Below are 21060 nucleotides of genomic sequence, written 5' to 3' on the forward strand. Positions count from 1 at the left end.
CGTCTGACTCACCAGGAGTGGACAGTGACCCAACTTGATCCAATCAGTGTGAATCCAGGACTCATAGGGGAGGTATTAGAAAAAGGCACTGTCTTCTCTGCTAGAATACACCAGGGAGGATGGGAGCCCAGAGAGCTGCCGAGTGGAGAATGAGAATGAAGCCAACAGTGAGAGCAGAGCCAAGAGGGAAGGAAGCTCTGTCATCCTGATAACATCATTTGGGCTCCAGGCTCACTGAAAATCATCCTGAGACTTTTCAATAACAAACCAAAACCCTTTGCTGATGCCAGTTTGAGTTGAGTTTCTGTCACTTGCAACAGGACAGTTACCTGACATTGCAAAACAGACTATGGAGCTTTGTATTATTCATGGTAGCTTGTACCACTGTTTTAAAAAATTTATCTTAGGGCTTCCCTGGTGGTGCAGTGGTTGAGGGTCCGCCTGCCGATGCAGGGGACACGGGTTCGGGACACGGGTTCGTGCCCCGGTCCGGGAAGATCCCACATGCCGCGGAGTGGCTGGGCCTGTGAGCCATGGCCGCTGAGCCTGTGCGTCCGGAGCCTGTGCTCCGCAACGGGAGAGGCCACAACAGTGAGAGGCCCGCGTACCGCAAAAAAAAAAAAAAAAAAAAAAAAAAAAAAAATCTTAAAATTCTATCTATCTAGTATCTATTTCTTTTTCTTTTTAAAAATAGAGTAAAGCTTCATGTTTTTTGAGATCTCCTAGAGACCTTCATGGATCCCTAATTATTAATTGCCATTGTAGCATATAATTCCTTCCTAAATGCACATGTGAGAGTGCGCACGTCCATAATGACAAGTCAAGGACCGAAGATGCTGCAGTGGAATTTGGGTGCTGGGATCATGCACCAGCTGCTTGGGGCATAGGATTCTGAAAATCAATGTTTTAGCAAAATTATCTATTACTACAGGATGCAGACTTTAGGATCATTAAAGAGGAGACTAAACCTCGAATGCTAAATCTGCAATGTCGAGGATTAACTATATTGCCTCACTGTGTTAATTTGTCCTACCGCAATGTTTTCCTTTCTCTTCCATTTCATCAAGTCCAACTTTTCCTTTAAAAGCCTTCATATCCAACATCCATGCTCCAGAGTAAATTCTGGGTCCAAATATATTTGCTAGTCACTAAAGCAAAGTGAAAATATTAGAAATGTACCACCTCCTTTTTTTCGTTAAAAAAATTTTTTTTTAAACCTTTCTCTAGAGTCCACAGTTTACTGACCTTTACATTGTAGATTTTCTGTACTTACTGCTACAGGAAAAGCAGAGTCATTTAAATGAGTTTCACTTTAAGAGAAGCTGGTATTTGAGAAGTAATATTTATGAAATGACTATTTGAAGGAGTGATTATTTGTATAAAAAAGACTTTTCACTTGAAACAAAGCCTTTTCTATGTTTCCCATTAATATTTACCCTAGTGAGTAAGCTATTTGACTTAATGTATAAAATTGTGCTTAGAATTCTGGAAATTCAGAACAGGATAAATGCTTGATGATAATTTCATATTTGTAGAAGCCGCGGAATGAGACAAGTTAAATAATTTGCCCCGTTACTGATTGGTTGGCTAGCGGTAATTGAGAATGTGTTGCCAGTAGACCCACCTTCTTCTTAAAAGAAGTTCTTCAGGAACCCTCCCTTTGCAACCCGCCCCCCTTCCCCAGCCAAAGAAGTTCTTAGACAGAAAGAAAAATGATACAGGTCAGAAACTCGGGCCTCATAAAGAAAGGAAGAGCATTGGAGAAGGAATAAATAAAGGTAATATAAATCTTTTATTTTTCTCATTCTTAATCTAACATAATAGTTTGCTCAAAATAATAATAGAAACAAGGTATTTGGTGATTGTAGCTTATGCATAGTGAAATGAATGACAGTGCTGTTATGAGGGATTGGAAATACCCTGTTATAAAGTACTTGGATTACCCATGAAGTGGTATAGTGTTATTTGAAAATGGAGTTGGATTAGTTATTAACATCCATTATTTACCAGCTGGGTGAACTTGGGCAAGTTACTCTCTGAGTGGCTCCCTTCATCTGATAAAAGTACATAATACAGGTTTATAGAATTTTGATGGTTAAATGAAAAGTCCTCTGTTCAATGCTTGGCACAAATGCTTGGCACAAATTAGGCAGCCAACAAATGGGGGGCTGGATGCTTAGGGCTGTCCTTCTGACCTGCCCTCCCTTCCAGTTATCTGAGTTAATTGCAGAGGTTCTGGTTTTCCTTGCAGGACTATCCTTGTCCTGGTCTAGAATCTTGCTTTTGGACCACATTTCCTGCTTCCTATCTGGCTGTTTGTCCTCCCTCATTTAGTGGATGTTTTGGGTCCCATCAACTTGCTCGTTGATTGTGTTCCTGTGATTTTAGTTCTGAGTGCTCTCACTTGGCTTGGGTTAGAGCACCACTCCCATCAGGTCACTCAGTAACCTGCCTTCTAACCTTGGCAAAATCATTTCAGGTCCTGTACCATACCTGTGTTTCTCTATGGAGTGTGCTTGTCAGACTAATACATAAGGATCCAGTTGAGGGAGGAGACGGCTTTTGGCTTGCAATGAGCAGAGAACCCTGGAAAAACCATGACTCCTGAAAGGAATCTTCACTTTCAAAAAGAATAGGGTGAAAATATACAGTTCAAATCACTTAGAAGCAGAATTGTCTCTAAGGAGAATACTTTTAATTTTGGATGTCAGTGACTCTTTGATTGATTTTGTACTTTTGAATGAATTTGTTCATTTTGGAACCTGGGGAAGCCTATCTGCATGGGCAATTAATCATACATATAAAAGTTTGAATTTGAGTACCTTTACTGTCTTAATATGACTGTTCTAGGCAATTAAGTAATACATGCTCATTATATAAAACCTAGAAAATACAAAAACCTTTAAAGAGAAAATAATCCAGAAATAATCCTAACATTTTGGTGTATGTCCTTGTCATTTATTTTTCTTTATGAAATTTGGAAAATCCATGGTTTTATATCCTACTCTTTGCACTTACCAGTATCTCTGGAGTGTTTTTCTACATTTAAAAATACTCCTCCAGGGCTTCCCTGGTGGCGCAGTGGTTGAGAATCTGCCTGACAATGCAGGGGACACAGGTTCGAGCCCTGGTCTGGGAAGATCCCACATGCCATGGAGCAACTGGGCCCGTGAGCCACAATTACTGAGCCTGCGCGTCTGGAGCCTGTGCTCCGCAACAACAGAGGCCGCAATAGTGAGAGGCCTGCGCACCGCGATGAAGAGTGACCCCCACTTGCCACGACTAGAGAAAGCCCTCGCACAGAAACGAAGACCCAACACAGCCATAAATAAATAAATAAATAAATACATTGTGTATTAAAAAAAAAAAAAAATACTCCTCCAGGAGAACACTATGGAGGTTACTTAAAAAACTAAATTAGAACTACCACATGACCCAGCAATCCTACTACTGGACATATACCCTGAGAAAACCATAATTCAATAAGAGTCATGTACCACAGTGTTCATTGAAGCTCTATTTACAATAGCCAGGACATGGAAGCAACCTAAGTGTCCATTGACAGATGAATGGATAAAAAAGATGTGGTACATATATACAATGGAATATTACTCAGCCATAAAAAGAAATGAAACTGAGTTATCTGTAGTGAGGTGGATGGACCTAGAGTCTGTCATACAGAGTGAAGTAAGTCAGAAAGAGAAAAACAAATACTGTATGCTAACACATGTATATGGAATCTAAAAAAAAAATGGTTCTAGTGAACCTAGGGGCAGGACAGGAATAAAGGCGCAGACGTAGAGAATGGAGTTGAGGACATGGGGCGGGGGAAGAGTAAGCTGGTATGAAGTGAGAGAGTGGCATTGACATACATACACTACCAAGTATAAAATAGACAGCTAGTGGGAAGCAGCCACATAGCACAGGGAGATCAGCTCAGTGCTTTGTGACCACCTAGAGGGGTGGGATAGGGAGGGTGGGAGGGAGACGCAAGAGGGAGGAGATATGGGGATATATGTATATGTATAGCTGATTCACTTTGTTATACAGCAGAAACTAACACAACTTTGTAAAGCAATTATACTCCAATAAAGATGTTAAAAAAATACTCCTCCAAAAAATTATTTTTGATGGCTGCTTATCATTTTATTGAATGACTGTATTATGATTTACTCATCTACCCCTATTGCTGGACATTTGTGAATCCTATTAGAAATAATACTTCAGTGTAAATATTTGAACTTTCATTTTTGAGTACTTATCCAGTTATACCCTTAAAATAGATTCTTTGTGAGCACTTTATATTTCCAAGGTTCTCTGGCTGTTCGTGAAGCTCTGGTTTGCCGTCCATGGGGTACCACTGAGATCAACTGCAGTGGGGCTAAAGGACCAAAGATGCTTTGGGTGGAGGATGCTGTCTGGTAAGATCCTTTTTATTACCTTCTAGGAGGGGGCTCTTCCCAGTGGGCTTAGTTGCTTGGCGCATATGAAATGGTAAACTTGACAAAGGCAGCTTGCTTTTGTTATGTTAGCTTGCTTATGTTATGAAGGAGTGGTTTCTGTGTCTGTGTCGCCTATTACAGGCTATAGCCATGTGAGCGCCCTGTAATGTAATATCCTGGGCAGTACCTTCAAGTCTTGCACAGGCCTTAGTTGAAGAGTGATTCCTTTTCCCAAAGGGAGTGCTTGCTAGCAAGACCAGCATCTGCAGGAATGGAGATTCTTTTTTTTTTTTTTTTTTAACATCTTTATTGGGGTATAATTGCTTTACAATGGTGTGTTAGTTTCTGCTTTATAACAGAGTGAGTCAGTTATACATATATATATGTTCCCATATCTCTTCCCTCTTTGTCTCCCTCCCTCCCACCCTCCCTATCCCACCCCTCCAGACAGCCACAAAGAACCGAGCCGGTTTCCCTGTGCCATGCGGCTGCTTCCCACTGGCTATCTACCTTACGTTTGTTAGTATATATATGTCCATGTCTCTCTCTCGCCCTAACACACCTCACCCTTCCCCCTCCCCATATCCTCAAGTCTGTTCTCCAGTAGGTCTCTGTCTTTATTCCTGTTTTACCCCTAGGTTCTTCATAACATTTTTTTTTCTTAAATTCCATATATATGTGTTAGCATACGGTATTTGTCCTTCTCTTTCTGACTTACTTCACTCCGTATGACAGACTCTAGATCTATCCACCTCATTACAAATAGCTCAATTTCGTTTCTTTTTATGGCTGAGTAATATTCCATTGTATATATGTGCCACATCTTCTTTATCCATTCATCCGACGACGGGCACTTAGGTTGTTTCCATCTCCGGGCTATTGTAAATAGAGCTGCAATGAACATTTTGGTACATGACTCTTTCTGAATTCTGGTTTCCTCAGGGTATATACCTAGTAGTGGGATTGCTGGGTCATATGGTAGTTCTATTTGTAGTTTTTTAAGGAACCTCCATACTGTTCTCCATAGTGGCTGAACCAATTCACATTCCCACCAGCAGTGCAAGAGTGTTCCCTTTTCTCCACACCCTCTCCAGCATTTATTGTTTCTAGATTTTTTGATGATGGCCATTCTGACTGGTGTGAGATGATATCTCATTGTAGTTTTGATTTGCATTTCTCTAATGATTAATGATGTTGAGCATTCTTTCATGTGTTTGTTGGCAGTCTGTATATCTTCTTTGGAGAAATGTCTATTTAGGTCTTCTGCCCATTTTTGGATTGGGTTGTTTATTTTTTTGTTATTGAGCTGCATGAGCTGCCTGTAAATTTTAGAGATTAATCCTTTGTCAGTTGATTCATTTGCAAATATTTTCTCCCATTCTGAGGGCTGTCTTTTGGTCTTGTTTATGGTTTCCTTTGCTGTGCAAAAGCTTTGAAGTTTCATTAGGTCCCATTTGTTTATTTTTGTTTTTATCTCCATTACTCTAGGAGATGGGTCAAGAAGGATCTTGCTGTGATTTATGTCATAGAGTGTTCTGCCTATGTTTTCCTCTAAGAGTTTGATAGTTTCTGGCCTTACATTTAGGTCTTTAATCCATTTTGAGCTTATTTTTGTGTATGGTGTTAGGGAGTGATCTAATCTCATACTTTTACATGTACCTATCCAATTTTCCCAGCACCACTTATTGAAGAGGCTGTCCTTTCTCCACTGTATATTCCTGCCACCTTTATCAAAGATAAGGTGACCATATGTGCATGGGTTTATCTCTGGGCTTTCTATCCTATTCCATTGATCTATCTTTCTGTTTTTGTGCCAGTACCATACTGTCTTGATTACTGTAGCTTTGTAGTATAGTCTGAAGTCAGGCAGCCTGATTCCTCCAGCTCCATTTTTTGTTCTCAAGATTGCTTTGGCTATTCGGGGTCTTTTGTGTTTCCATACAAATTGTGAAATTTTTTGTTCTAGTTCTGTGAAAAATGCCAGTGGTAGTTTGATAGGGATTGCATTGAATCTATAGATTGCTTTGGGAAGTAGAGTCATTTTCACAATGTTGATTCTTCCAATCCAAGAACATGGTATATCTCTCCATCTGTTTGTATCATCTTTAATTTCTTTCATCAGTGTCTTATAATTTTCTGCATACAGGTCTTTTGTCTCCTTAGGTAGGTTTATTCCTAGATATTTTATTCTTTTTGTTGCAATGGTAAATGGGAGTGTTTTCTTGATTTCACTTTCAGATTTTTCATCATTAGTATATAGGAATGCCAGAGATTTCTGTGCATTAATTTTGTATCCTGCTACTTTACCAAATTCATTGATTAGCTCTAGTAGTTTTCTGGTAGCATCTTTAGGATTCTCTATGTATAGTATCATGTCATCTGCAAACAGTGACAGCTTTACTTCTTCTTTTCCGATTTGGATTCCTTTTATTTCCTTTTCTTCTCTGATTGCTGTGGCTAAAACTTCCAAAACTATGTTGAATAAGAGTGGTGAGAGTGGGCAACCTTGTCTTGTTCCTGACCTTAGTGGAAATGCTTTCAGTTTTTCGCCATTGAGGATGATGTTGGCTGTGGGCTTGTCATATACGGCCTTTATTATATTGAGGAAAGTTCCCTCTACACCTACTTTCTGCAGGGTTTTTATCATAAATGGGTGTTGAATTTTGTCAAAAGCTTTCTCTGCATCTATTGAGATGATCATATGGTTTTTCTCCTTCAATTTGTTAATATGGTTAATCACATTGATAGATTTGCGTATATTGAAGAATCCTTGCATTCCTGGAATAAACCCCACTTGATCATGGTGTATGATCCTTTTAATGTGCTGTTGGATTCTGTTTGCTAGTATTTTGTTGAGGATTTTTGCATCTATGTTCATCAGTGATATTGGCCTGTAGTTTTCTTTCTTTGTGACATCCTTGTCTGGTTTTGGTATCAAGGTGATGGTGGCCTCGTAGAATGAGTTTGGGAGTGTTCCTCCCTCTGCTATATTTTGGAAGAGTTTGAGAAGAATAGGTGTTAGCTCTTCTCTAAATGTTTGATAGAATTCGCCTGTGAAGCCATCTGGTCCTGGGCTTTTGTTTGTTGGAAGATTTTTAATCACAGTTTCAATTTCAGTGTTTGTGATTGGTCTGTTCATATTTTCTATTTCTTCCTGATTCAGTCTTGGCAGTTTGTGCATTTCTAAGAATTTGTCCATTTCTTCCAGATTGTCCATTTTATTGGCATAGAGTTGCTTGTAGTAATCCCTCATGATTTTTTGTATTTCTGCAGTGTCAGTTGTTACTTCTCCTTTTTCATTTCTGATTCTATTGATTTGAGTCTTCTCCCTTATTTTCTTGATGAGTCTGGCTAATGGTTTATCAATTTTGTTAATCTTCTCAAAGAACCAGCTTTTAGTTTTATTGATCTTTGCTATTGTTTCCTTCATTTCTTTTTCATTTATTTCTGATCTGATTTTTATGATTTCTTTCCTTCTGCTAACTCTGGGGTTTTTTTGTTCTTCTTTCTCTAATTGCTTGAGGTGCAAGGTTAGGTTGTTTATTCGAGATGTTTCCTGCTTCTTAAGGTGGGCTTGTATTGCTATAAACTTCCCTCTTAGAACTGCTTTTGCTGCATCCCATAGGTTTTGGGTCGTTGTATCTCCATTGTCATTTGTTTCTAGGTATTTTTTAATTTCCTCTTTGATTTCTTCAGTGATCACTTCGTTACTAAGTAGTGTATTGTTTAGCCTCCATGTGTTTGTATTTTTTACTGCTCTTTTCCTATAATTGATATCTAATCTCATGGCGTTGTGGTCGGAAAAGATACTTGATATAATTTCAATTTTCTTAAATTTACCAAGGCTTGATTTGTGACCCAAGATATGATCTATCCTGGAGAATGTTCCATGAGCACTTGAGAAAAATGTGTATTCTGTTGTTTTTGGATGGAGTGTCCTATAAATATCAATTAAGTCCATCCTGTTTAATGTATCATTTAAAGCTTGTGTTTCCTTATTTATTTTCATTTTGGATGATCTGTCCATTGGTGAAAGTGGGGTGTTGAAGTCCCCTACTATGAATGTGTTACTGTCGATTTCCCCTTTTATGGCTGCTAGTTTTTGCCTTATGTATTGAGGTGCTCCTATGTTGGGTGCATAAATATTTACAATTGTTATATCTTCTTCTTGGATCGATCCCTTAATCATTATGTAGTGTCCTTCTTTGTCTCTTCTGATAGTCCTTATTTTAAAGTCTATTTTGTCTGATATGAGAATTGCTACTCCAGCTTTCTTTTGGTTTCCATTTGCATGGAATATCTTTTTCCATCCCCTTACTTTCAGTCTGTATGTGTCTCTAGGTCTGAAGTGGGTCTCTTGTAGACAGCATATATATGGGTCTTGTTTTTGTATCCATTCAGCCAATCTGTGTCTTTTGGTGGGAGCATTTAGTCCATTTACATTTAAGGTAATTATCGATATGTATGTTCCTATTCCCATTTTCTAAATTGTTTTGGGTTCGTTATTATAGGACTTTTCCTTCTCTTGTGTTTTTGTCTAGAGAAGTTCCTTTAGCATTTGTTGTAAAGCTGGTTTGGTGGTGCTGAACTCTCTCAGCTTTTGCTTGTCTGTAAAGGTTTTAATTTCTCCATCAAATCTGAATGAGATCCTTGCTGGGTAGAGTAATCTTGGTTGCAGGTTTTTCTCCTTCATCACTTTCAGTATGTCCTGCCACTCCCTTCTGGCTTGTAGAGTTTCTGCTGAGAGATCAGCTGTTAACCTTATGGGGATTCCCTTGTGTGTTATTTGTTGTTTTTCCCTTGCTGCTTTTAATATGCTTTCTTTGTATTTAGTTTTTGACAGTTTGATTAATATGTGTCTTGGCGTATTTCTCCTTGAATTTATCCTGTATGGGACTCTCTGTGCTTCCTGGACTTGATTAACGATTTCCTTTCCCATATTAGGGAAGTTTTCAACTATAATCTCTTCAAATATTTTCTCAGTCCCTTTCTTTTTCTCTTCTTCTTCTGGAACCCCTATAATTCGAATGTTGGTGCGTTTAATGTTGTCCCAGAGGTCTCTGAGACTGTCCTCAGTTCTTTTCATTCTTTTTTCTTTATTCTGCTCTGCAGTAGTTATTTCCACTATTTTATCTTCCAGGTCACTTATCCGTTCTTCTGCCTCATTTATTCTGCTATTGATCCCATCTAGAGTATTTTTCATTTCATTTATTGTGTTGTTCATCATTGTCTGTTTCATCTTTATTTCTTCTAGGTCCTTGTTAACTGCTTCTTGCATTTTGTCCATTCTATTTCCAAGATTTTGGATCATCTTTACTATCATTATTCTGAACTCTTTTTCAGGTAGACTGCCTATTTCCTCTTCATTTGTTAGGTCTGGTGGGTTTTTATCCTGCTCCTTCATCTGCTGTGTGTTTTTCTGTCTTCTCATTTTGCTTATCTTACTGTGATTGGGTTCACCTTTTTGCAGGCTGCAAGTTCGTAGCTCCCGTTGTTTTTGATGTCTGTCTCCAGTGGCTAAGGTTGGTTCAGTGCGTTGTGTAGGCTTCCTGGTGGAGGGGACTAGTGGCTGTGTTGTGGTGTATGAGGCTAGATCTTGTCTCTCTAGTGGGCAGGTCCACGTCTGGTGGTGTGTTTTGGGGTGTCTGTGGACTTATTATGATTTTAGGCAGCCTCTCTGCTAGTGGGTGGGGTTGTGTTCCTGTTTTGCTATATGGTTGGCATAGGTTGTCCAGCACTGTAGCTTGCTGGTCGTTGAGCGAAGCTGGGTGCTGGTGTTGAGATGGAGATCTCTGGGAGATTTTCGCCGTTTGATATTATGTGGGGCTGGGAGGTCTCTTCTTGACGAGTGTTCTGAAGTTGGCTCTCCCACCTCAGAGGCAGAGTCCTGACTCCTGGCTGGAGCAGCAAGAGCCTTTCATCCACTCGGCTCAGAATAAAAGGGAGAGAAAGTAGAGAGAATTAGTATAAGTAGGAGGAAATAGGAAAGAAAGAAAGAAAGAAAGAAAGAGAGGAGGGAAGGAAGGAAGGAGGGAAGGAAGAAAGAAAGAAAGAAGAAAAGAAAGGAAGAAGGCAAGAAGGAAAGAAAGGAGGGAGGGAGGGAGGAGGGAAGGAAGGAAGGAATGAGGGAAGGAAGGAAAAAATACAGAAAGAAAGAAGATACAGTAAAATAAAATAAAGTATAATAAAGTTATTGAATTAAAAAAATAATTATTTAGAGGAAAAAAAAAAGGGAAGGATAGAACCTTAGGACAAATGGTGGAAGCAAAGTTATAGAGACAAAATCTTACATAGAAGCATACACATATACCCTCACAAAAAGAGGTAAAGTGGAAAAAATCATAAAACTTGCTCTCCAAGTCCACCTCCTCAATTTGGGACGATTCGTTGTCTCAAAAAGGGAAGGAAGGAAGGAAAGATAGAAAGAAGGTAAAGTATAACAGAGTTCTTTAAATTAAAATTAATTATTAAGAAAAAAATTAAAAAAAAAAATGGTCGGATAGAACGCTGGGACAAATGGTGGAAGCAAACCTATACAGACAAGATCTCACACAGAAGCATACACATACACATTCACAAAAAGAGGAAAAGGGGAAAAAATCATAGATCTTGCTCTAGAAGTCCGCCTCCTCAATTTGGGATGATTCGCTGTCTATTCATGTATTCCACAGAGGCAGGGTACATCAAATTGATTGTGTAGCTTTAATCCGCTGTTTCTGAGGCTGCTGGGAGAGATTTCCCTTTTTCTTCTTTGTTCTCACAGCTCACAGGGGCTCAGCTTTCGACTTGGCCCTGCCTCTGCGTGTAGGTCGCTGGAGGGCGTCTGCTTTTTGCTCAGACAGGACGGCGTTAAAGGAGCCGCTGACTCGGGGGCTCTGGCGCTCTCAGGCCGGGGGCAGGGAGGGGCACGGAGTGCGGAGCGGTCCTGCGGCGGCAGAAGTCGGCGTGACGTTGCCCCAGCCTGAGGCCCGCCGTGTGTTCTCCCTGAGAAATTGTCCCTGGATCCCGGGAACCTGGCAGTGGCGGGCTGCACAGGCTCCCCGGAAGAGGGGTGGGGGCAGTGACCTGTGCTCGCACACAGGCCCCTTGGTGGCGGCAGCAGCAGCCTTAGCGTCTCCCGCCCGTCTCTGGTTTCCGAGCTTTTAGCCGCGGCTCCCGCCCGTTTCTGGAGCTCCTTTAGGCAGCGCTTTTAAAACCCCTCTCCTCGCGCCCCAGGAAACACAGAGGCAAGAAAAGGTCTCTTTCCTCTTGGGTAGGTCCAGACTTTTCCCCGGACTCCCTCCCGGCTAGCCGTGGCGCACTAACCCCTTCGGGCTATGTTCAAGCCGCCAACCCCAGTCCTCTCCCTGAGCTCCGACCGAAACCGAAACCGAGCCTCAGCTCGCAGCCCCGCCCGCCCCCGGCGGGTGAGCACACGAGCCTCTCGGGCTGGTGAGCGCCGGTCGGCGCCGATCCTCTGTGCGGGAATCTCTCCGCTTTGCCCTCCGCGCCCCTGTTGCTGTGCTGTCCTCCGCGGCTCCGAAGCTCCCCGCTCCGCCTCCCGCAATCTCTGCCCGCGAAGGGGCTCCTAGTGTGTGGAGACCTTTCCTCCTTCACGGCTCCCTCCCACTGGTGCAGGTACCGTCCTTATCCTTTTGTCTCTGTTTATTCTTTTTTCTCTTGCCCTACCCAGGTACGTGGGGAGTTTCTTGCCTTTTGGGAGGTCTGAGGTCTCCTGCCAGCGTTCAGTAGGTGTTCTGTAGGAGTTGCTCCACGTGTAGATGTATTTCTGGTGTATCTGCGGGGAGGAAGGTGATCTCTGCGTCTTACTCCTCCGCCATCTTGGAAAGAGTCCCCAGGAATGGAGATTCTTGTGCTTGCTAGCAAGACCAGCATCTGCAGGAGGAATGGAGATTCTTATTCCCCAGGTTCTCCTTGGTAAGACGGGCCCCCACTGCCAAGCTGGAGTCTGGGGTTGGCTGGGTAAGCCCTGGCCGTGCTGTGGTGAGCCAGCGTGTGTTTCTGCATGTGAGAGAGGTAGGTAAATAATGTCTTCAGCCACTGAAATTCTCTGGCACCCTTCAAACATTACACAAATTCCTCTCTTTCATGAGGTGATTTCTCATTCTATTAGCCTTCTCAGGTTGCCATAACAATGTACTACAGACTGCGTGGCTTAAACAACAGATATTTTCTCACGGTTCTGGAGTCCAGGAAGGCTCAGATCAAAGTGCTGGTCACTCAGGTTCCTGGTGAGGGCTCTCTTCCTGGCTTGTAAATAGCTGTCTTCTCTCTATGTCCTCATGTGTCCTCAAAAGGGAGAGAGAGAGAGAGAGAGAGTGAGAGAGGGCTTCCTTTTTTTCCAGTCCTTTTGGATTAGGGCCCCATTCTTATGGCCTTATTTAAACCTGGTTACTTCTGAAAGAACCTATCCCTATATACAGTCACATTGAGGGTTAGGGTTTCAACATAACAAATTTTTGGTGTACACAAACAGTCTATAACAGTCTTATACCCTGCTTTATTTTTTTCTAAAACATTTATCATCTTCTAAAATACTAGATGATTTGTTTATTTACTAGTTTGTTATTACTCACCTCCCACCACTAGAATATACGCTCTATGAGGTCAGGGATCTTTCATTGTTTTTCATCGATGTTTCTTTAAGAACCACATGTGTTTTCACATGGCAAGTGTAGAACAAATGAATGAGGTCAGCAACCATAGCTATCAAGGTGAGAAGAGAGAAGAAAGAAAAGAGGAGAGAGAGAGAGAGAGAATTAACTGTAACTGCTGGTAATGTACAGAAAATCCCAGGAAATAGCAATATCTCATAAGGGAAACTGGGGCATATCTTACCTCAGAACTGCTAATATTCTGTCCTGCAACATGTGGATCACTTTACTTGATCAGGCCTGATGTGATGAAGACACTCTGCATTATAGTTCAAGCTGTGTCCCTTTGAGTTGCTATGGGGAGTATGATGTCTTAGTCTGTTTGGGCTGCCAAAACAAAATACCATCCAACTGGAAGGCTAAACAACAGAAATTTAATTTTTCTCACCATTCTGGAGGCTGGATGTCTAACATCAGAGTGCCAGCACGGTTGCGTTCAGGTGAGGGCCCTTTTCCTGGCTTGTAGTTGGCTGCCTTCTCTCTGTGTCCTCACATGGCAGAGAGAGAGAGAGGAAGCAAGCTATTTGGTGTCTGATCCCATCGTTGGGGCCACAACCTTATGACCTCCCAAGGCCTTATCTCCAAATACTATCACACTGGGGGTCAGGACTTCAACACATGAATTTTCTGAGGATATAAACATTCAGTCCATAGCAGATGAAATAGCAGGTGGTCAAGGACTCACAGGATCTGGACTCATGAGATGTCAGGTCAGGGAGTAGAACAGGATGCTGTCATGACTCCTCAGTCCAGGAGGTCGGTGCCTGGAAAACCTCAGGGTATTGCGTTGGCTGGGTGGCATTGCAGTGCACCTGTACTGGTCAAAGCCTGCCTGGGAGAAGTGTGTCTACTCATCACATTTCCAGATCCTGTGGAATTGTTGTCCCCAAAAGGTCTAATTTCATACAAATCACATGTGCCATGATTTTTGGTGAATGATTAGATCAGGTTTCTTATTCTTTTTATCTATTTATTAGATCAGGTTTCTTATTCTTATTTATTTATCTTATTCTTTTGATATGTCTTGAATCTATCCATAGATGAAATACATTTAAATTTGACTTTTTATTTATAAAAAAAATCCTGGGGCTCCTGGGGAAGAATTACAGAGTCTGAGAAGCAGATAATCACACAGTTAAAAATATTGTGGCTTTTAAAAATACTTATGAGATGGGCTTCCCTGGTGGTGCAGTGGTTAAGAATCCACCTGCCAATGCAGGGGACACGGGTTCGAGCCCTGGTGTGGGAAGATCCCACATGCCGCAGAGCAACTAAGCCCGTGCGCCACAACTACTGAGCCTGTGCTGTAGAGCCCGCGAGCCACAACTACTGAGCCTGCACTCCTAGAGCCTGTGCTCTGCAACAAGAGAAGCCACCTCAATGAGAAGCCTGCGCACCGCAATGAAGAATAGCTGCCCGCCCCCCACCCCCCCCGCCGCTCGCCACTATACAAAGCCCACGCACAGCAACGAACATCCAGTGCAGCCAAAAATAAATACATACATACATACATACATACTTATGAGAGAGAAATTATCACAGAAAAATAGCTATTCTCACTAGTAGATATTTACAGATGCACTTTAGAATTATTTTCCAATAAATACCTAGGTTTCAATAAAACCTACTGAAATTATGATTGGAACTGTGGTAAATATATGAATGATTTTGTAAAGCATTGGCATTTTAACAGTATTGAGTTGTTTCATTCAGGAACATGGTAGGTTTCTACATCTTTTCAGGTCATTTATGTCTATCAATAAAATTGTGTGGTTTTCTTCACATAAAGCCTTCACTTTCTTTGTAACTGTTACACTTAAGTATATTATAGGGTGTCTTTTGTTTGTTTGTTTGTTGTTGTTACTGTGCATAGGATACTTTTCCAGTAGTTGTTCTAACAATTAGTTGTTATTATATTAGAATGTATTGATTCCTGTGTATGTTTCTCATATCAGGCCATCTTATTGAACTCCCTTATTGGTGTTAATAGTTTTTTGGTTTTTTTCTTTTGAGTTTTCATTACCGCCCCTCACCGCCCCAATATTAAGTAGTGGTGGTAGAGAGAGCATAGTTGCCTTTGTCCTGATTTTATGGAAATATCCCCTCTGGGCCAGTCCATCCTGGCCTGTTTGCCCTCAGATTTGTTCCTTGATTTTCCTTGCTTTGTTCTACTGCAGGGGGCTGACATTTGTAGGCTACATATCCTGAGGCTCCCATGTCAGCTGGTGTCCATCTGGGTTCAGCCAATGGGAGGTCCTGGGAAGAGGTTAACGAACAAAAGAAAGGGAGCATCCAGAGTATCTCTCCCCTATTCTCTGCCGCAGGTAACAACTCCAGCCACAGCTGCCTCAATTCATGGTTCCAGCTCTGGCCAGTCAAGTGTTTCCGTGGTTCCAGCATCTGTTGGGTGAATCTGGTTCCTGGGCTCAGGACCTCTTTTTGTTCCTCCAGCTAGGCTGCCCTCAGTCCCCAGCAAGAGCACCCTTGCCCTAGACCCTTTGTTTTAGAGGGCCCACATATCACAAACACACACACAATAACTGTTGAAGACCTCATGGTTGCCTTTATGTCTTGGGGTCCAGCATCAGTACTGGCATAGCATGGCTTGCAACCCAAAACCTCTGTTCTTCTGGTCAACACAGGACAGGCCCCAAGGAGATGCTTATCTATACCTCTTGCCCTGTGTCCTCAAAACAAAAGACAACTGAATGCCTTTAAGTTGTGCTGGTTGGGCTGCTGCTGCTGTTGGTGATAGATACTGCTTTGGAGTGCTGAGAGGATCTGAGGGTGGAGGCACGTTGATAAACGAAAAGATGAAATGATTAACTTGTCAAAGCCTTCCTCCCAGATAGCAGGTCCACAGTAGATTTTTGAATAAGGAAGTATCATTTCCCAGGAGTGATGAGCATCCATTTTCTTGCTTCCCTTTGTGTTGCAATTCATGGCTCTGGAGTTACACATGAATTAGCGTGGTATTTTGAACAGTAGCCCACAGTAACTGAGGAACTTTTTACAACATTATGCTCTTGCAATTCGTATTGCTGTTAAACTACAAGTGTATTTCTCTAGACCTAATCTGAACTTTGGCCCCCGATGCAGAAATATTCTTTATAACTTGTGTGGAACATAGTTTGAATTTGTTTCTAGCGATGTGGCCTCAACTGAGCCAGTAGTCATGAAGTTCTTTGGGGAAACTCAAAGATTATTTATGATATGTCTTGAATCTATCCATAGATGAAATACATTTAAATTTGACTTTATAGCCACTTAAGACACATAATGGAAATGTCAATTAACTGGTGTTAAAGCCATTAAATTTAATTGAGAGAGGATATAAGATATACTAGGATAGCTAAATGAAACAATAGAATATCTTTAAATACAGAGCAAAATGCGGTCTTTGGTGGAAAATGAAATTAACTTTGGATTTGTGCTATCCACAAGTTTTTGATATGAACTGTTGCTTGCTATTTTTAATATAAAAAAGCATATCTAAATTTGGCAATTTCTCACTCAAAGGGATTAAAAATATTTTAAAATTGTAAAGAAAATGGTTTTCTAAGTAGAAATGAACTATGTAGAACCAAAAGTGATATTCCAGTAAAATATAAGGAAATTAGAACAAGGAAATGCAAATGTTTTTATGACTTTAAAGAAGATTCACATACAATTAATCCCAAAGTAATGTCTGTAGTAACTATTTTCCAACCATTATTGATCAAGTTATGGTCTTGTAGAGAGATTTGAATAAATTAAACAATGTGCTGCAGTTTTTGGTTTTCTTCATTCTGACATTTAAATATTTGAGAGAAGAACTTAATAAATATTGTGTGGATATAGATGTTACTTTAAGAGATAGTAAAAATCATGCTGTATGTGATAATGATTTATATGGTGAAAGTAATATAGTATTTTTTGCATTAACAATAATTTGTCATATGTGATTGTTACAATGCTTGAATGTAACATGTAAAATTCCAAATGTAAGTATTGCTTTAAGAATTTTATTGACACTTCCAATAGAAGTGTTATTGCCTCAGTAAAGTTTCTCCAAATTGAAATTAATTAAAAAAAAAAACTATCTAGAAACTACAGTGAATCAAAAACAGTTGTCAAAAACATTAGGCATTATCATCCATGGCATATAATGTTATGTGAAAATCCTGGTTATAACAATAGAATGATTTTTCTGAAATAAAAGTCAAGAGGATTAAGTCTTATGATACACATATTACAAGTTAATTATGAAGTGTTTATTTTATTCACCTTCACGTTGTTGGCCCATCAACGCATGAGCAATAATAATTAATTTGGTTGTCTTTGATATTTTGCCAACTTTTTTTCATACAAAAACCATAACTTTACACATATTTGAAATTTCTGTCATCATAAAGGTATTTGAATGATAGAAAATCTTTAGTTAACAATTTTTCACTTGACTTCTGCCTTTTAAACATTTAGACATATGGTATGTGGGCCTCCATTTGTATGCTTGCCCTGAGCTCTTTGTTAGGGGTGAGCCTACCTTCAGCTGAGGGGTGGTAGTGGCTTTTTGCTATCAACTTCCTGTTGCCTGCTTGGCTTCTTGGTTCTTCCATCATCCTTTAATTTTGCACAAATAAGCAGACACATGAATATTTTCTTATGTCCCTTTCTTTTTTACATGAAAGGTAAAGTCATGGGTTAAATAGTGTCCCCCCAAAAGGTATGTTGAAGTCCTTATCTTCATGCCCTCAAAATATGGCCTTATTTAGAAATAGTGTCATTGTAGATGTAATTAGTTAAGATGAGGTTATGCTGGAGTAGGCTAGGCTCTTAATCCAATGAGACTAGTGTCCTTATAAGAAGAGAGAAATTTGGAGACAGCGGAAAGGATGATGTGAGAGAAGATGTTCATGTGCTGACACAAGCAAAGACTGGAGTGAAGCATCTATAAACTGGGAAATGTCAAGAATTGCCAGCAGACACTGGAGGTTAGAAGAGGCTGGGAAGGATTGTCCCCTACAGTTTCCAGAGGGAGCATGGTCCCACTAACAACTTGATTTTGGACTTCTAGCCTCTAGGACTGTGTGACGATACATTTCTGATGTTTTAAGACACATAGTTTGTGATACTTTGTCATAGAAACGCTAGGAAACTAATATAGGTAGTATAATGAATATACTCTTTGCCTGTTGTACAAGTGCTCTGCAGGCTAAATACCTAGAAGCACATCCGTTGGGTCATAACAAACCTGTATTTTTCATCTTAACAGCTACTGCAAATTGTCCTGCAGTGTGGCAGTGTCAGTTTACTCTCCTATCAGCCTTGCACGGGAGCACGTTTCCTTATGCCCTGACCAACACTTGACATTAACAGACGTGTAATTTTTTTCCATCTGTTGGGTAAAAAGCAGTATTTAAAAAAAATGTATTCCCTGATTACTAGTGAGATTGAGTTTTTCCCCATATGTTAACTTCCCATTTGAATTTCTTCTTCTGTAAATTGTCTTTTTATAACCTTTGCCCGGTTTCCTGTTGTGTTATTTGTTTTATTCCTACTAGTTTGAAATACTTCTTTATGCAGGAGATGATCTTATTCATTTTAAACCATTCCTAGTATAGGAAGAGCTTCTAAATATCAAGAATGTTTGTTAGGTTTAATTGGTTGTCTTTTCAGCTTCTAGTGAGATGATCAAATGATATTTATTTGACCTATTGATATGAGGCACCTGTAATTGTAAGAACTTTAAAAAGCAGAGCAGTTAAAAGGAGTGATGCCAATGTGGGGCTTTTCAAAATATGTTTAGAGGGCTGCTTGGTTAGAACAGAGGGTGTGTCTAAGGGAATGTGATGGTCAGCTTTAGAAAATTGGCTGAAGCCTTTGTGGGGCTTTATGTGGGGTAGGGAGTTTGAACTTTACTGTACAGGCAAAATGAAATCACTGCAGAATTCTGAGTCAAGGACTGTAGAATTTAAGAAGATTAATATGATGCTGTGGTGGAGGAAGAAGAAAATAAAAGCAAGGAGAGGACTTAGAAACCCAGGGGTGAGGTGAAAATAGCCTTTTGCCATAATGACCCTAATAAGGAAAAAAAGGGGGAAGGTAGGTAAGCACACCAATATGACTCTGATGAGAGGTTTAGGAAGGTCTTCATAAGGAAAGAAGTGTACCTATTCAAGCATGAGTACCAGCGTGTCACAGACTTGGGGGACTTTGTCAGGAGGGCTAAAGTGGAAGATAACTTTTGGGTTTCAAATAATGTCCAAGTTGTGCAAAGTTAATTAGGACAATAGAAACAAGAATACACAGAGGGCCTTTTCTCTGGGCAATGATGTAATCTTGATGGACGGCTAAGGGAAAGCGCACCTCATCAACCTTTATTTTGCTTCCAATTGACGATGTCAAGGAGAGTGATTTTCAGACTGAAGGTGGGGTGTAGGGTAGAACAGCTATGATAACTGAAGATAGTTCACAATGGGTGAAAAAATGATAGGAGAGCATCTATCTGCTCTGTGTGAGCTGTACCCCAGGAAACTGAAAGAAGTTTTAATGATATCTCTGAATCTCTGATGTTGACCTTGGAGAAAGCCTGGAGAATGTGAACTTAAAAATAGATGTGTGTGTATGCCTGTGTGTGTGTGTGTGCAAATAGAAGTCCAAATTTCAAAACTGTAGATTTCACAAATTGCAAATGATCTTAATGTCATTTCGGGGCAAGATCCTGGGATAGCATTCCAAAGGGATGACTTGTAGTCTCCTAGAAGAGGAGGTGAGGATCTTTGGTTCTACATGGGTCATGACATGCCATGACTGTTAGATCCAGGAGCACTATCTGATGCAGGAAGCACTAACAATCCGGAGGTATTAGAAACCCAGTAGGAGCAAAAGCACAAGGAGGACATGAAGAAAGAATATTTAGCTTGGAGGAAAGAAGGCTTAGAGAGAACATGATGGCTGATGTCAAATATGAGAAAGACCATTATATGAAAGAGGGATCAGGTATCTGTGGGCTTCTCGAAGGCCAATGGGTAGAATTCCAGGGACCTAGGATAAGACTTAGGATAAGGAAGACCTGTGTAACCACATGCGCCATCCAGTAGTGCTTTCCAAGACAGTGATTTTTCTTTTTCTTTTTTTAAAGATTTATTTATTATTTATTTATTTTTGGCGGTGTCGGGTCTTAGTTGTGGCACGCGGGATCTTCCTTGAGGCATGCGGCAACTTTTGTTGTGGCGCGGTCTTCTCTCTAGCTGTGGTGTGTGGGTTTTCTCTCTCTAGTTGTGGCGCGTAGGCTCCAGGGCGTGTGGGCTCTGTAGTCTGCAGCACGTGGGCTCTCTAGCTGAGGCGCGCGAGCTCAGTAGTTGTGGCGCGCGGGCTTAGTTGCCCCACAGCATGTGGGATCTTAGTTCCCTGACCAGACATCGAACCCGCATGCCCTGCATTGTAAGGTGGATTCTTTACCACTGGACCACCAGGGAAGTCCCCCAAGACAGTGATTTTTCTATCACTGCAACTGTGCTAGCAGAAGCCGGTCAGTCGCTTTTTTGGGAAATGTTCTTGAAGAGATTCATGCGTTATTGTGTGGGTAACTCTAAAGTTCCTTCCAATTTTGAGCTTCTGTGATCCTAGGGCAGTGTAGGTGCGACTGGGAAGGATTAGGTTGGAAATACAGAGACTGTGAAGCCATAACTAATGAGGAATCGGAAGAAGACAGAGGGAAGAAATGTAGATCACTCAGTTGAGAAAAGAAAATCCTATAGTCATATAGTCTAGAGGAAGAATCCACCATCTTTTTAGCCCCAAAGACCAGGATCATCTCCTAACGGTTTAGGGCTGTCCAAGAACATTGCACTTTAGAGAAGGCCTCTAATCAGTGTCTTTCATAGGGTTTTGGGGATGGAGGACAAACATTTCAAAATACAATTTTAATGATGTTCAGAAAAGATGATGACATTGTGCATTTGGGTCCCTCCCCCCCCCCC

Source organism: Lipotes vexillifer, unplaced genomic scaffold (assembly GCF_000442215.2).
Source record: "Lipotes vexillifer unplaced genomic scaffold, Lipotes_vexillifer_v1.1 scaffold71, whole genome shotgun sequence".
Lineage (NCBI taxonomy): Eukaryota > Metazoa > Chordata > Mammalia > Artiodactyla > Lipotidae > Lipotes > Lipotes vexillifer.